Here is a 15753-nt window from a genome sequence, read left to right on the forward strand (position 1 = left end):
CTCAATACTTTTTTGGCACAGATGTCCTCAGACAACACATATGTCTTCTTTCCTGGTGTCTTACCATGCTACAATGAATGCTTCGTCCACACACTCATCCCTTCCAACTCTCTTGAGACAATCTTGCCCAGGCTCTGGTAATAGAATTGTGTGACGAAGAAGGCTTGGAACCTTGCTTTTCAGGGGAGGTTCTTCTACTTTGGAATATGTAGACGGACATTTATCATAGCCACAGCACATGGACTACTACTACCCATATTAGCCTGTCCACATAGATGACTGCAGACTCAAGTGTCTAGCTATGTATTTTCCAAACTGGTTTTAGGGAATCCCACACTGAAGGATCGTGCGCATCTGGGAAAAAATGGGCTATCTGTGATCTTTCTTGCATGCTCTTTTCTGTTCCACTCTGCTTCAACCGCGGCGGCTGTTGCACTGTTCTCCGACACGTACACCAGATGCTATGGTGTTACAGGTGTGTATCTGAGTCCAGAGGGCACCTGCTGAGATTTCCAAGCTTCCACAGCATGAAATGAAGAGCTGGACTTGGGATACACAGATAGTGATAGAAAAGGAAGCAGTGTATTAAGAAAACACATTCCTGAGACTGGACGTCACCTGGACCAGGACTTGCACTCAGAAGCTCCTGACCACAGCACCCTAATCCTTTATGTGTTACTTAATAGCACCCAGTTTTCCCACACTCAGAAATCAAAGGTCTTTTTTGAACACGTTCAGTGTTGCTCCATGTAGTCCGTTTAGGAGGGATTTCCCTGCTTCTGCTGCCAACCGACTTCTTTGACACATTAATCATCATGTCTCTCTGTATCCTGCTCTCTTGACCCAATTCCAACCCAAGAGCTGTAGCCCAGAAATCTTTTGGGGGTGCTTGGATGATAAGAATCAGTCTACTATAATTTTGTCTCTGCAGAAGAAAGACACAGACTCTGCCTGAGGGCAGCCGTTTAACTCTCTCCATCCTTCCCTGATGACTGGAGAGGAGGGTTTGGACCACATGCAGCAGAAGCTGCATCATAAAGAACTAGTTTAAAGCTATCATATCTTGGAAGACACAAATTTTATAAGATTAATGGTACAAGTCCTACGTAAGAGTTAAGATAGCTACGCCAATCGATGTCCCCTGAAAGGACAAGACTCAGGGAAGCCACGGCCGTACTTGTTCCAGAAGAGCCCTCTTTGGGTAGGTTATTCCTGGGGGCATGTTCCCTTTGACTATTGACAAAAATACACCGATGATTGAGAATGTGGAAAAATCCCAAAGTGCAGGTTTTTTAAAAAAGGAATCTAATGGTAGAATAGATCAAAAGGAAGCTAGTGTGGGATAGTAAGAGTACCAACAGTACCAATATGACAGGGGTGTCCCCTCTGTGTGCTGTGAGCACCATTAATGTATAAAGAAACTGCCTTGGCCTGTTGATAGGGCAGAACTTAGGTAGGCGAGGAGGAAGGAACTGAATGCTGGGAGAAAGAAGGGCGGAGCCAGGAGACGCCATGGGATGTGCTGGAACTTTGCTGGTAGGCCATGGGTTAAATTAAGATGTAAGAGTTAGCCAATAAAAAGTTAGAGCTAATGGGCCAACAGTGTTTTAAATTACAGTTTCTGTGTGATTATTTTGAGTCTAAGATAGCTGGGCAGCCAGGAACAAAACAAGGGGCTCTTCTACACCTCACAACACAAAGCAAGTTTGCAGCTACTTGCTTAAAAAAAGATCACAACTTTGTATTTAAGAAGCTAAGATATCCTTTCTGTTTGAAAAGAATCTTGAAGTCTTTTAGCATTTTAGCTGTAGGTGCAAGGGGCCTTGTCCTTAAGGTGTTCCTGAGGCTGTGGAGACACAAGAAGGTAAAGAACTCAGAGAGAAACTATTGAGTTCTTTTAGTCTGAGTAGGATGCGTCCTTAACGACCATGACAAGATAAACATCAGAAAACATTTATATTCTTGACAAGAGTCAACTATCAGAGCTGCCTTAGCTACTACAGTTTAGAAGCATCTTAGATATTCACTTGCTACAAATTTTAGGTAGTGAGGTAAGTGCTAGGTCTAAGAGTTTTGGCACTCCCAGTGAGGCGGGTCCTCCCCCCATCATCCTTTGCTTTGGTACTATCTGTGGGGCAATCCCCAAGGCTGGGACTGGCAGCAATAGCTCCTTCGGCTTTGGGGCATTTCCACTAACTCTGGTTACTACAAGTTCCTGAGTCACCAATTAAGCCTGATAGAGAACAAAGCCCTGATATTGGGAAAGAAATCACACTAGGGGGTCGGGGGAGCTTTTATTAGGGCACCATGTGTGTCACTGATCTTTGAGGGAAGCCCAGCCTCTTTTCAAGCAATAGGACACCTTTCTTTGCACAAAATGAAAAGATTTTCCCTAGTTCCCTACTGAACCCTGCTTTCCCATAGCTGTGCCAGGTATTGCCCCTGTATAATAGTTTTTCCAGCCTGGGGCTTGCTTAAGGTAGTAAGGGTTTATCTGTCTATGGAACTATTTTATTCCCTGGACAAAGCTATCAATTGAGCCTGTAACTTGCTTTCTCTGGACCTTAACTGTCTTTATTGTCTTTCTGTTGTTTGAAACCCCAAACACCAAATTTATTTATTTATTTGTTTTAGATCTACTTTCTTTGTTTTGTGTGTGTGTTCCCATCCACCCATACATATTCCTATCTTTCTGTCTGTCTCTCTGTGGGCATGAGTATTTCAGTTCAGGTACCTGTAACGGCCAGAAGAGGGTTTCAGATTCCCTAGGGCTAGAGTTACAGGAGGTTATGTACTGCACAGTATAAGAACGGAACTGAACCCAGTCTCTCTGCCAGAGCAGTATGCATTTCTGGCTGTGCACTGCCCACTGTAAGAACAGAACGGAACCCAGATCTAGGACAGTGATCTGAGTCTCCCCTAAATAAATAACCCTTTATTATACGTAATTCTGAACTAGTGTGGGATTATTTTGTTATCTTCTGCCATCACCAGGCACTCTGCCAGCAGGGTATATTTCCAGCTGTGCACTGCCAACTGTAAGAACAGAACTGAACCCATCTCTCTGTGAATTTCCAGCTGTGCACTGCGCACTGTAAATAATGGCACTGAACTCGGTCTCTCTGCAAGAGCATTTTCAGCCTCTTAGTCATATCTCCAGCACCCCAAAACCAACTTTAAAACTTTACTTGAATTATCTAGATCTTATTATCTCTTCCTATAATTTTCTCCAAGCAACAGGGACTTCTTCAGACTACTTGATGACGTAGAACTTAGACAATGATCAATCAGATAATAGCTCGACTGTAATGCTCAATTGTATACGCTTTTGTCCTCTACTCTGAAATTTTAGTTATGTTGTGAATTAAAAGATTAAAAGGAATTTGGGTTAACATGTAGAGAAAATACATAAACATTAGGTACACATAAAGATAGGTTTTTAAAAATAACGTTTTTGTGACTTTCATTTAGATTTATCCTTTATTTTTAAATTAGAATGTTGATCTGATTATTTCATGAGTAACAACAAGCAATCTTTTTTTTTTTCAAAACAAAACATTCACTTTAATTCTTGGGTAGTCTGACACTCAGAGGGGCTTGTCAGTGCTGCACACTTTTGACTGTGCTGTCCTGGAGATAACTTCTCTTTAAGCCTCTTTCCTTCCCAGCCTTATGCTATGGAAGAGGGCTATACCTGCGTAAGTACAGTATCTCTATTTTTTAAGATTTTTTTTTTATTATTGAGCTCTACATTTTTCCCTGCTCCCCTCCCTGCCTCTCCCCTCCCCTCTTCCCCAAGGTCCCCATACTCCCAATTTACTCAGGAGATCTTGTCTTTTTATACTTTGTACTTCCCATGTAGATTATTAGATCTATGTCTCTCTTAGTGTCCACATTGTTGTCTAAGTTCTCTGTGATTGTGGTTTGTGGGCTGACTTTCTTTGCTTTATGTTTAAGAACCACCTATGAGTGAGTACATGTGATAATTGTCTTACTGTGTCTGGGTTACTTCACTCAAAATAATGTTTTCTAGCTCCATCCATTTTCCTGCAAAATTCAAAATGTTGTTTTTTTTCTACTGTGTAGTACTCCATTGTGTAAAAGAAAAATGTGGTACATTTGCACTAAACAGTCTTTAATGCCAAATCTATATTTGCAAGGACATAGCTCTTAAAATAAAGTAAAAAACTTTATCTCTCAAAGACATTGAACCAAGCCTGACCAGTAACAAAATTCTAAACAGACTGAGCAAGTATCAACAGTTTGTTGTTGTTGATGATGTTTTCATTACATTTCTTTATTTGGTGTGTGTGTGTGTGTGTGTGTGTGTGTGTGTGTGTGTGTGTGTGTATACATGCATTTACGCCATAGTCTCTGTGTGTGTGTCTCTCTGTGTCTCTCTGTCTCTGTCTCTCTGTCTCTCTCTCTCTCTGTGGGTGGGTGGGACAGAGGACAGTTTGTGAGATTTGGTTCTCTCATTTCTCAATGTAGATCCTAGGGATCTCATTTCTCAATGTAGATTCTAGTTTTAGATTGTCAAATCTGGTTACAAATAACATAAAATATCTCAGAGTAACTCTAACCAAACAAGTGTATGAAAAGTGTATGAGTGTATGAGAAGTGTATGAGAAGAACTTTAAATCTTTGAAGTCAGAAATTGAAGAAGACACCAGAAAATGGAAAGATCTCCCATGTTCTTGGGAAGGTAGAATTAACACAGTAAAAATAGCAATCTTACCAAAAGCAATCTACAGACTCAATGTCCAGCAAAATCCCAGCAAGATTCTTCACAAACCTCAAAAGAATAATATCAACTACATATGGAAAAGCAAAAAACTCAGGATAGCCCAAACAATCCTGTACAATAAAATAACTTCTGGAAGCATCAAAATGCCTGACTTCAAACTCTACTACAGAGCTACAGTACTGAAAACAGCCTGGTATTGGCATAAGAACAGACAGGAGGCCCAATGGAACCAAATAGAAGACCCAGATATCAGTTCACATACCTATGAACACCTGATTTTTGACAAAGAAGCAAAAAATGTAAAATGAAAAAAAGAAAGTATATTCAACAAATGGTGCTGGCTTAACTGGATATCAACATGTAGAAGAATGAAAATAGATCCACACCTATCTCCATTCACAAAACTCAAGTCCAAATGGATCAAAGACCTCAACATAAAGCCAGCCACACTAAACCTCATAGAAGAGAAAGTGGGAAGTACACTTGAACGCATTGGCACAGGAGACCACTTCCTAAATATAACCCCAGTAGCACAGACACTGAGAGAAACAATTAATAAATGGGACCTCTTAAAACTGAGAAGCTTCTGTAAAGTAAAGGACACAGTCAAAAAGACAAAATAGAAGGTCTACAGATATTCACCAACCCCACATCAGACAGAGGGCTGATCTCCAAAATATACAAAGAACTTGTGGAAATATTTTTGTTAACATAATGTATTTTATGTCTTTTTATTTTTTGCTACCCTTGACTATTAACCTTAAAAGTTTTTCCAGAACCTGATTTGAAAGGAAATCCTTACCAAAATTTGTAGTTAATGTTAAATTTCATAGTTTAATAACTCTATTGAGTCTTACTTTTTAAAAACAAGTAACATTTTAAGGTTTTATGAAATATTTAAGAAATCCAAAAATACCATTCTGTGGAGTTAGAGTGCCTAAGTTTATACAGCAGCATGTATTTATAAGCCTTTTTAAGAGTCCCAACACACACACACACACACTCATGTTTTTTAAACATAATTTCTTGTTGATTCTTTGAGAATTTCACATCATGCACCCCAATCCCACTCACCTCCAAATCCATCTATATCTGCCCCTCACCCTGTAACATGATCCCCGAACTTAATTAAAAACAAAATAAACAAATAAACAAACAAAAAACCCTCACTCCTCTGTCTTTGCAACACCTCTTCATTCATCCTGGTGGCACCGGAAGCCGTGGTGTATCACACAGTGTACACTTCCATCAATCAGCCAGTTGTATGTATACCCAGTCAGCCCCACAGGCACCAAGTTCATTGCAGTGAGTCATCGGTCTGGTTCAAGGCGTCTGGCCTCTGGTACACCATCACTGGACCCGCACAGAAACTCCTTGAATATCCTCTTGGTGCCCCGAGTCGTGTAGATCCTGCGGTTGTGTCTCCACAGGACCAGCCCCTTCACGCTCTCCAGCCAGTCATTTTCTTTTAAATCAGGCATGCCAAAATATTTTTGAGTCTACAATAAAAAACCATGTGCTTGGTTTCTCTGTGATTTGGGGGAATTCCAGGAGCAGACTGACCTCTGTTCCACGTTGTTTTAACATTAATGACATATAAACAATTACACGAGTACACAGGACACAATTACGTTAACAACATGAAAGGAGGTTGGGTTGGAAATCCGTAAGGCTGCCGTCAGCTTTTGTGGCTGCAAGTCTGTTTCCCTGGGCACCTTTACTTCTGTGAGATGTTCCCACCAGCTGGTCCTCTCGTTCTCTAGGAGCACGGCCAATCCTCTGGATCCTTACACAATGGTCATGGCCATGGGGTTGGGCCGCATTTGATACAGTCATGTGTCTGGTGGCCTGGGTGGTCACATTTGAACAGACCTAGTTTCTACCCTTTGAGGCTTATCAGACAGATCCCTTGGGCCTGGCCAATGGCACCTACAGGGACAAACACAGTCTTCTGGACTCCTTTCTCTGGTCCCTTCTGCCTTTCTTCAGTCTCAGTGTTGAACAAGGAGAAGTAGGTGTTTATTCAATACTTGAGTCTGTGTAGTCAGAGATCCTATCTGTGATTTTGAAGCTCTCTATAGCTGCCATGGATAACTGTATAATAATATGGTGGCCCAGAAGGACTTTCCCTTTGGGTTTGGGGCACCAAGATTGGTGGATTTCCTAAAAGCTTCAATTAGTCTGTTGTAAATTGAACAAGGAGGATCCAAAGTGGGGACTCGTTGACCTCTTTGGGAAAGGAAAATAGAGGAGATCTCCTGGATGGACTGGGACCAGGTGGGGAAGGGAATTTGAGGAGTTGGTTTGGGAAAGTGGAGGGGAAGAGTGCTGTAAGAGATGACAGGAAAGGGGTCATTTTGGGATTAGGTAAAAACCTCATGCAAGGGAAACTCTCACGAATCTACAAGGATGACCCCAGCTAAGACTCTTAGCAATAGCAAATACGTAGCCTAAACTGGCCATCTCCTGTGATCAGATTGGTGACCACCCCAATTGTCATCAGAGAGCCTTCATCATTCAGCAACTGATGGAGACAGATACAGAGACCCACAACCAACATTAGGCCTAGCTCAGGGAATCCTGTGGAAGAGAGGAAGGAAAGGTTGTAGGACCCAGAGGGGTCAAGGACATCACAAGAAAACCCACAGAAACAATTAGCCTGGTTCATAGGAACTCAGAGTTGGAACCAACAACCAGTTAGCCTGCATGGGACTGACCTAAGTCCTCTACATATACGTGACAGCTGTGTCGTTTGTCCTCCCTGTGGGACTCCTAACAATGGGAGCAGGGCTGTCCCTAATGCTTCGGCTGGCTCTTGAGATCCTAGGCCTCATACTGGCTTGCCTTGATCCGCCTATATACAAGGGGAGGTGTTTAGTCCTACAGCAACTTGATGGGTCATGCTTTGTTGATACCCATGGGAGGCCTGCCCCTTCTGAACAGAAACAGAGCAGGAATGGATAGAGGGGGGCAGGGACGGGCAGGGAATGGGAGGAGAGAAGGGAGGGGAAGCTGGTCGAAATAAATAAATAAATAAATAAATAAATAAATAAATAAATAAATAAATAAATGATTAAAAAGAAAAGGAAGAAAATGGGGCAAGGTTTTACTGCCTTGAGTGACCTCTCTGATCTGGTTGCCGTCAATGTGTTTGTCGATAAAGTTTTTCATTACCTCACTAATACTTTCTGCCATCCTCTCATATCTCCAGGTGCCTGCTGGGACATTACAGCCCCAAGCAGTGGGTTTCTGATGGAGAACATACACACTGGACAGATGGTCATTAGCAAACAGCTCATCTGCATGCTGGTTTAAAGACTCTCCCCCCCCCCAGGTCTTCTGTTTCCCCCCCAGGGATACAGACAGTCAGAACCCAGCAAGGGCAATAGAATGGGTATCCTAGCCCTGGGGCAGGAGCGGGTCTCTGAGACATTATCTTGGGTGGAAGGGACAAGAACGAGTGGCTGCCGTATAGGAACCAGAAGTCTGTGGGAATCTGTGTTTCCTGTCATCCAAAGGAGCCCTCTGGGAGTAAAAGGAGGAAAGAAGAGAGGAAGTGAGTCAAGGCTAGTGACACAGAACGTCTCAGGTTCCGTGGCGGTCATGTGTCTCTGGGCTGATGTAGAGCTCCAGCTGCTGTGTGAGTGTCATTGCTTTATTAGCACCATCAAGGCCACCTCCATATGTGGCCACCATCTTAGTTGCCCTTGTGATCACCGGCTGCATTGGCCATGTGACTGTTACCCTCTTCAATGGCTCACAGGGCTGTCTGTGGTCAGTGGTCAGCTCTGTGTATGCATGGGCCCAATTATTAGTAGGACATGAGTCCCCTGGAGCTTCACAGCCCTGTTCCTCTCCGGGTAGTGTGGCTCTGCCTGTGGGTCTCCCACTTGAAATGCAGATCTGCCCAGGCAGCTCTTTCTTAGTCTTAGGTGTGAGATCGGCAGCTGCTGGCCGACCCACACACTTCTTTGTCTGGCATAAACCCCACCAACATCCCAAAAGATCTTTAGAAAAGATCACCCCCAAGGCTCCCAACTTTGGGGTTCCATTAGGCAAAGAAAGGAAAGGCAGGGAGAGGGAAAGTTAGAACCTGGTGCCCCCAGGAGCAGTGCAGATATTCAAAAGACCGAACCATGAAGACCCTGGTCCTTTGCAGGTCCTTTCTGTGGCTTCTGTCTCCTTCCTATTCCGAGATCTCGGGGCCATTCTTCACATGTCCTCTATTTTATAACACAGCGTATGCGGGAGTTTCCAGTCTTCCTCTGCCAAAAGCTTTCTTTTAATTCTCAATCTCGACACCTCCCTCCCTCTTCACCCTATCCACCTGCCTTGATGCTACCTCTAGGGCCTTTGTGTCCATCTTCAGTTTGGAAAAATTTGTTATTCTCTGATCATCTGCATGATAGCTACATCTTTGGTGAAAGAAAGTCACTTTAGTTACTTCGCTTAGAATTATAATGTCCCCAGCACCAAAATCTCGGCGCTCCCAAATCACCTATATCATAGCAGCAAATCACCTTCTATTACAATCCAACACATTCTGGTTTATTTTTCCTTCACTCTCTATCTTTTCCCTTCCCCATAATAGAAGACCCACCAGGCAGAGGCTGCAGTCTGCTTAGTTCATGTATCACGAGCACGTCTAATGTTTGTGACATTGACAGGGACATTTTTGAGCAAATAAACACACAGGCAATTTGGGAGAACACTTGGCTAGTCAGGGCACCAGTCCCGGAATAACCAAGTAGAAGAACCAAAAAGAGTCCAGCGTGGGGGGTCTGGCCCTCTAGAGAACTGAATCGTGATGCCAGTTCCAATCATCAGAGAAGACTGTGGCAGCAGGTAGGAGTAGTGAAGAGGCTGATCTTCAGAAAGCTGGGTACGGAGGTGGGCCGGTCATCCAGCTGTGTCTGAGAATTTGCTACGCACCACAACTCAATTATCTATTGCTGCGTAACAAAACAAAACAACCCAGATTTTAGCAGGTTAACACGGCAGTTTGTCACTTGGTCTTACCTGTGCACTGTGTGCGACCCTCACTTTCAGCTGGGGGCAGGGGGGTCTGGGTTAGACAGTCCAAGGCAGCTTCAGCCACACCATTAATAGTTGGTGTGGCTGTTGTGGGGGGGGGGGGCTCTGAATCTCCCTTGGGTGTCCTCACGTCCTCCAACAGGCTGAAGGGACTTCCTCGTGGGACCATCTGAATGCTACCATTCTAAGGGACAAAGGTAGTGGTTATGCCTCCATTTGAGCTCTGAGCGCCAGAGTTCACCTAGTGGTGCTCACATCCTGTTCAAACAAGTCACAGGGCCAGGCCCGAAGCGAGTGGGTGGGAAAATAAATCCTACCTCCTGAAGTAAAGAACTGTAAGGAATTTGCTCTCAAAGTCACTGTGAGCAAAGAGGAGAGGAGAAGGCTAAGACCAGACTGGCCATCCCTGAAACTACACTCCCAAGCACCTTGTTGTCTGCCCCCTTTACCAGAAGCTCAGCCGTGGGTTGTGCAGCAGGAAACCCTTTGTCCTTTTCATGAGTGAAGGCGTGAGTCAGCCCCAAGAGGAGTCAAATCCCAATCAGAACGTATGACACAGTGTGTGTACGTTTCCATGACCGAAATAGGATAATTAAATAGGAAGTTGACAATCAAAACATAACTGCCCTCTGTAGAACCATATGCCACAACTGTGACCCAACATGGCGTGCTCTGCTCAGCCCATTAGTCACAGAAGATCATGGAAAATCGTCTTCATTTGGAGAAGCTGCACATCGGTCATGACTTCCCCCACACACTTCCTCCAGAGAGGCAAACAGACGACCTGATAGAGAAATTCAAGGAAATGTGATTCCTCCCCAAAATGGCAAGCAGGAAAAGCAAGGATTTGGGGTTCACATGGGGAAGGAGGTGTTTTTCCAAGGCTCCACAGTGGATGTTTGATGTCAGTTGAAGGTTATGCTGCTTCCTTCCCTGTTTGGAGGTCAGGCCCTTCTCCTTGCTGCATTTTCCTTGCCCCAGCTTTATAGCTCCTTTTAGAGAAGCCCTCCCCAGTCATCAAGACTGCAGATGTTCTTGCTCTGAAGAGGTCCTGACAACCAAGCATGGACGCATTGGTGCCTATGCGCTTGCAGTACTTCAGGTCTCTCATTTATCAACATGTTTGCTATGTGGCGCTGGAGCGTGAGTTCCAAAAGCAGGAGCTCTGACGGGTTTTATTTATATACACTTATAAATCAGTGTGAAGCCCTTGGGACCTTCCTGGGGGTGTACAAACTTCACCATATAGCTTGTAGGGTCACAACTTGCCTTCTGAAACAGACTTGAATTGCTTGCTTATTATAACAACTGGCTATAAATGGATGTGTGCTAAAATGGCAAGGCTTTCTAATGGTTTTCTAGTTGAAGAGGAATAAAAGTGAGAAAGAAGGACTTTTGCTCATTCACTCTAAAAAGAATCTCACATGGGAAAAACAGAATGTCACCAGACAATGAAATTCATGAAGGTACACTGAAAACCTTGTCTTCTTTATCAAGGAGATGTGATAACCCCTGAAAACAGAGTTTTTCATCCCAGCAGCTGCTTGCAAATTACCACAGAGTATTATATTAATTGTAAATGCTGGGCTGATAGCTCAGGCCTATTAGTAGCTAACTCTTACATTTAAATTAACCCATAATTCTAATTTATGTTTAGTCGTGTGGCTTGGTACCTCTTCTCATCTTGCCTCTCTGCATTTGCCAGTGACTCTCTGACTTCACCCCTTCTATTCCCATAATTCTCCTAGCCTGGCTCTTGCATTCAATCTCTTCCTGCCCAGCTACTGGCCAATCGGCTTTTTATTAGCAAATGAGAGTAATACATATATATAGTGTGCAAAAAGTTTGTTCCACAGCAGTCCCCACATATGACTTTAAGTAGAGCACCAACACAGTGAGAATTGCTTCCTAAAATAATTATTCTACCATCCTCAAGAATAGGCTGTTGGCAGTTCTGTAAGAAACCTCACAGAGTGGCATCCTGCCCCAGAGTTCATCACCTCCAGTCACACTGAGAGATGGATAGTGTCCAGCAATTGTTGAGAGAATTTATTTGATTTAAGACATATTTAGGACAAAGAACTGAAAAAAACTAATCAATTTTGGTGAATTATTGAATGTAGTTGGAGTTTATAGTTTTGCTGTATTATAATACTTCTACTAATGGCTGCTGATTTTATCTCCTGGCAGAAGTTATAATGGAGGAGAAAGGATAAGTTGTATTTTTTTAAGGGCTTAGGTTTGAAGAAGTATCTAACACTGCAGGTGGGGGCATTCAGTGGGCAGTGGCATATATATTTGGAGAGAAATTTGAAACGAGCATAAATATTTTGGAATTTCCGGGTGATAACTGAGCCAATAGAGTGAGTGAATTCTGGAGAAAGATTAGTTAGGAGAGAAGAAGCAGAGGGAGAAGATGATAGGCCTGGAAGGACAGTCAGAAAACCACTCTCCACTCAAGGAGGTGGAAGCAAGCAGAATCAGGAGACATGCCTTATGGAAGTCTGAACAGGAGTGGGTTTTCAGAGCAGGATCCATTAGTACAGAAACTGGCAAAAATCAAATTCTGTCAAGTTCATTCATTGGGCCTTGGAGCTGAGACTGGAGTCATTCCAGGAGTAAAGATGGCGGTCAAGCATCTTTGGAAGGAGTGAGAGCGAGGACATGGGCATCATGGCCATGAGTCCTTTTATAAATTTGGCTGTGAAGAGGAAGAAGAGAAAGGGTGGAGTTGGAGGCAGATGTGGAGATAAGGCAAGATGTTTTCAAGGTGCAACAGCTTAAAACTTGTTCTTCTGAAGGGGCAATCAGAAAAAAACAAACAAAAAACACATGACACTGTGGTCTGGGTCAATAGCTACGTGTATGAGCTTAAGCAGCGGCCTGAATTAGCTATCCTACTATGCTCTTCTTGCTAAGTGTGAATCGTATGAAGCATATGTACTAAGGTAAATTTGAAAATGATGAATATTGCAGAATCACATGTTTTTATTGTTTCCTGGTGCATGTGAGGGAAAAAAATGTTGCTAGCCTTCAGAATTAATAAGAAATCTGTGCAGTATTTATACCCCTTAAAGATTTAAAAGTATCTTTTCACGACTATTTCCAAGACAACCATTTCATTTTTTTCAGTTGCTAAGGGAACAAACCATCCTAAATCCTAGAGGTTCAAAACAAAAAGAAGACAGCATTAATTTTGTGTATGAATCTAAAAGCAGCCAGAGTTAATGGAGACCTCTTGCCTTTGCTCCCCTGAGCATATGCTGAGTGGGTTCAAAGAGTGGGCTCATGAGTCACCTGAGAGTTCCCTCCTCTCAGATCTGGAAGTTGATGGCGGCTGTCTGCAGAATCCGCAGGGAGACAGCCAAATACATTTAGGCGGCCTTCTCGTGCCACGTAGTCTTCCCCCGCAATATGGTGACTGGCTTCCAGAAGCAAGTGTCTGGAAAAACAGCAGACAAGCACTGTGTATCATTTCATGACCTCACTCCAGAAGTCATCCGGTATAACTTCCCTTCACCCAATTTGCTAACGCCAGCTGGCATTCAAGGGGAGGGAAGGAAGACTCAGCTTCTTACTGATAAAAGTCTCAAGATTTGTCGATCTGCTTTCAAACCTCAAGAACACATTGTCAATTAAAACAACAGATTAAAATGACAGATTTCTCTTTTGGAGGGAAGGAGGCGGTCATTTTTTGAGGGATGCGGCATCCAATTCTTTAGCCTCTAGTTACAATAAGACCCCCCCCCTTTGTTGAAATACTCGTGGGACATATTTCTTTCAGCCGGGATCAGAACAGGTGATGGCGACAGGCATCCATCCATTGCGCTCCTTGTAAAGAGCAGAGAGAAAGTGCTGGCTGGCGGCTGTTCTCAGCTCAGCGGCTCTCAAATGGAGTCTTTGAAGGAGTTTATGTTGCAAAACCGCATCTCTCCTACTGAAGCCGTGAGGGAGAAGAGATATTCCCTGAGCTGCTCCGGCTTTTCCTCTCCTTGTTATTTTGAACGCTACCGTATAAGCAGCGTTGTTTGTATGGCGAGCAAACAGGCAGGCCTTTGGACTTTGAAATAAGGACTAACTAGGATCTCACTTAGTAGCAGTGTGGTAAATAGCATAGAACAGTTGTCTTCCAGCTTGCGCGAATCTGAGCAAGTTTCTGTTGAAACATTACAGGCTCTAGGAAGAGACAGAGTAATCTCGAATATGCCAAGCACGCTGAGGTGCTTACTGAATGATAGATGATGTTGAGTACTTTAGGGAGGTTATGTAGGACACAGGGCCAAAGGGCAGAAAACTTGCCTTGGGGAATAGTCGCTTTCTAGTCCCATTGGATGCGACAAATGAAAAGAAGAGAAAACCCATCAGATTTAACAGAAACCAATGGAAAACTAAGAATGTCCTAAGTCTCTTGCTATTTTATGTAATTTTTCTCTAACCAAAGGAAGATTCGGTGTGGTAGGGCATTAAAGAGGAGATGATTTTAAGTGTTTTCCATGGAAAAGTAAGAGCTAACCAGACTGAGAATCCGTGGAAAGGTTGCTAAAGCAACCACAAAGACCAGGAAGTTTGACTATCACCAGAGTACATGGGTGATCTGCCATATTGCCCTGAGGTGCTCAGAGACTTCATTGCAAAATCCAAGAGGGTAGAGCCTGGGCACTAAACTTTTCCCTGTTGTACGGTGCAAGGGCAGAAGAGCCAGCCTGTGAGGAGTGTGCATAAGAATGAATCAAGTGAGCAGCTGGAAGGAAGTGAAGACTTCCAGGGAGGAGGTGGGTAAGTCAAAGAACAACCCATCTCTGGGCAGTTGAACTGCGTGGGTAGTGGTGCTAGTGGGGGTAAAGGAAATGTAGGGGGGGCATGCCATGAAGACTCTTAGTCAGAGGAGAAGACCCAAGCATGGTGATGAACCATTCTCAATGCCCTGGGGGTGAGTGTCAGAACAGAAATGAAGGTGGAAATCCCCACAGGTGAGAAAGTCAAGGGACCTGGAAGTCTCAGTGTTGGTCATACAAATGGACATCAAGGGCCTGTAGGGTTTAGGACAAATTGGTTCAGAGTGCCAAATGTCTGGTAAATAAAAGTGAAGACCAAGAAATCAGTAGCTACGTGCTAGGGTGTACAGGAGAGCATCAACGTCCCAAGACGTTTGTTTGCTTGGTTTGGTTTTGCATTTTATAAACATCAGACAAGTCATAACCTTGGCAGAGAGACAACTCCATGCTCACCCATCTTCCTGGACCTGAAGTATCTAGAATGCAGGGGTACCAGGTCTTTCTCCTCTTTCTAGAGAAAGCTACAAGAGACAAACAGTCTTGGAGAAACGGCAGGCTTCATCTAAGGCAAGAACTTCAGGAGCATTTGGAAAAGAAAACAGAGAGAGAGAGAGAGATTCGCTCATTTAAAATCACTTTGGTGTGCTCTAAGGATGATAGGTTCCGGACACTAAGATATATTTGTAAATAGGATGTAATAAAGGAACTTATATTCTATTGCTCAGAACACATAAAAATACATACGCAGTATCATTTTGGAGAGTAATATGACATATGAAGAAACAAACAAGGCTATTAAATGGAGACAGAAGACCGTGTTCAGGAAGTGAAACTTTTTCTTGTTACAAATTCTGTTCTCCAAAGGGAAGGGAGGGTGTCCTGGGAATTGTGTAAATAGTAAGCCCAGATAGATCGTACTGGATTAATGTTGGCTAGAGTAAATAGCTCTGCTGGGTAGCAGATGGAGGAAAACACATTAAAGTTTACTGATCGTTGCCGTGGGACCGATGGTTTTGCAGAGTCATTACCAGGGTTCTCAGAACTCTTCCTCCACTGTGGCCCTCTGAGAGAAGCTGTGGTCAGCTGTGTCTGCCCTACTTGCTGAGCCTGAAGACCAATGTCAGACGGTTGCAATACCTGGCCACAGGCCCCATAGGTCACAAAAACACTGGAGACCAGAGCAGACATCCACTGTGT

Source organism: Alexandromys fortis, unplaced genomic scaffold, assembly GCF_014885135.2.
Source record: "Alexandromys fortis isolate MF-2015 unplaced genomic scaffold, M_Fortis_MF-2015_v1.1 scaffold_33, whole genome shotgun sequence".
In the NCBI taxonomy this organism is placed as follows: Eukaryota; Metazoa; Chordata; class Mammalia; order Rodentia; family Cricetidae; genus Alexandromys; species Alexandromys fortis.